Below are 2,277 nucleotides of genomic sequence, written 5' to 3' on the forward strand. Positions count from 1 at the left end.
GACCACAGGTCCCCTTTCAGGCTTCATCCTCAGTATCTTGGGACATCCCCAGCATGCTGTTTCACAATGCTCCAAGTGCGCACCCTTTGGGTCTCTGACTTTCCAGCTGCCACAGGCTGCTCCAGGCCATGGTGCCACCTGCCTGTGCTCTCTCGGGCTGTTGTTTATGTCAGCACCACCAATCTGGCCCTGACCCCCATGACCACTGCCTGCGGTGCTGTTTCCACGCCTCTCCTGCCAACGCTCACCTCACTGGTACTGCGCGAGGCGGCCAGGATGCTCTCTGCAGCTCCATCCTGCTGGCTCTCCCTTTGCTCTTGGGCCATCCTTGGATTCCACTCTTCCAGACAGTCCCACAGCAGGACTGCTTGTCACCCTGGTGCTAGACCTCCTGGCATGCTAGTCACTTTACATGCATTTTTCTCAGTCACACACATGAGATGGGCTGTGGTAGTGATCGAGACAGTGACTCAGGACATCTATTTTCACCCAGTGGGAGAAGATGCAATTTATGAAGGTACGTTCTGATGAAGTCAGGCCATCCTGGGTGCCCAGATCAGGCAGATCCAGGTCAAAAGGCAGAGTGGCAATCCCAACCCTTTTTGGGGATCAGGGTGCCAAAAAAGAGATACGGACAGGAAGGACCCTGAAGAACACCTTCTCCCATTTCAGAATTTGGCCTTTCAGCTGGACTCTGAGGACTTGGCTGCCTGCACTGTCACGGCCAGACTCCAGTGAGCAATGGATCATCCGAACAACACTGATACAAAGACTCTTGGCCATTCACCCTCTCCACCCTGAGTTACTCTTTTCCACATCAGGCCTATTGCCAATGTGGGTTCACATCCCCATTGCTTTTGAGATAAGGGAGGAGCTGAGGGTGAAGGGAGATGAGGTCATCTTTACCACCAGGGCCAAGACAGGGACAGTGGGGACAAAATCAGAGGGCTGAGTCCTGTGTGCAGCCTTGGGACCATCCCAGGGCAGAGTCCAGAAGATGGGGGAGGGATGTCTGCTCAGGTTATTTTTTCCAGCTGATCTTGGCTAAAACATTAACTGCCATTTCAGCAGTACTAGATGCCAAGGGCAGAAAGCACCAGGTACAGATGAGAATGGTTTGAGTTCTAGTTATACGTTTGATTTAACAAACACTTAGACAGCATTTACTCCTTGTGGCAATGCACATTCTGAGAGCTTCACAATCATGAATGCATTTTGTCCTCATCATATCCCTAGGAAGATACTACAACTATTACCCATTTCACAGGTGATGAAACTGTGGGCTCAGAGAAGTGGCATCATTTGCCCAAGACCATGAGGTTAGTGGTAAAGCCTTCCCTGGTGGCTCAGCGGTAAAGAATCCACTTGTGATGCAAGAGACAGGGGTTTGATCCCTGGGTTGAGAAGATCACCTAGAGAAGGAAATGGCAACCCACTCCAGTATTCTTGCCTGGGAAATCCCAAGGACAGAGGAGCCTGGTGGGCTATAGTCCTCGGGGTCACAAGAGTCAGACATGACTTAGTGACTAAAGCACTACGAGGCTAGTGGGTGACAGAGCTGGGATGGTAGCCCTGGCAGTCTGGCTCCTAGGCCATTGGTCCAGGCAGGGCTGCTTGTCCTAGAAGACTGTCTTCAGGGCCCCTCCCCTGGGTGACCCATGAAGTCTACCTGCTTGCAGTTGAGGATGGCAAATACAGTGCACAGGAGAGGGAAAGGCCTTTGAGGGGGCATTTCCCCAGTCCTCTGGTCTTGGGCATAACCTCAGCTCCAGTCCTGGTCTGTCCTCTGAGGCCCTGGGCTCTGCCTCTACTTTTATTCCTGGAGGTGGAGTTTCCTGAACCCCCTCACTCATTTAGACTCCCTTCCTTCGACAGGTCCCAAACTCCTCTTTCTGGGTGTTCCCTCTTCAATGTCATCCCCTGATCCCCCCCAACAGGACTCCGTTCCCTCGGGGGCAAATGGGACTAGCAGACTAGCAGCTGAATGGACTCCACCATCCCGGTCATCCCAAGAGAAGGGAATCTTCCCCTCAGCCAGCGGCTACTGCCACTTTTGCAGAAGGGGCTTTCCTGAGGTGATTCAGCCCTCAGTTCAGGAAAGTCAGTCTCCGGCCGTAACTAACTTCCCTGAGGGTGCTGTGGTGCTTCACAAGCACTGGGGAGAGAGGACACTGGCTTTTTCTAAGTCAGGCCAACTCAGAAGAGGCGGAAGGATAAACATCCATCTCCATCTCGAAGCAAAAGTGGGGCCGTAGCCAGAGCCTGGGTGGGGGAGCT

Source organism: Bos javanicus, chromosome X (genome assembly GCF_032452875.1).
Source record: "Bos javanicus breed banteng chromosome X, ARS-OSU_banteng_1.0, whole genome shotgun sequence".
NCBI classification, from domain to species: Eukaryota; Metazoa; Chordata; class Mammalia; order Artiodactyla; family Bovidae; genus Bos; species Bos javanicus.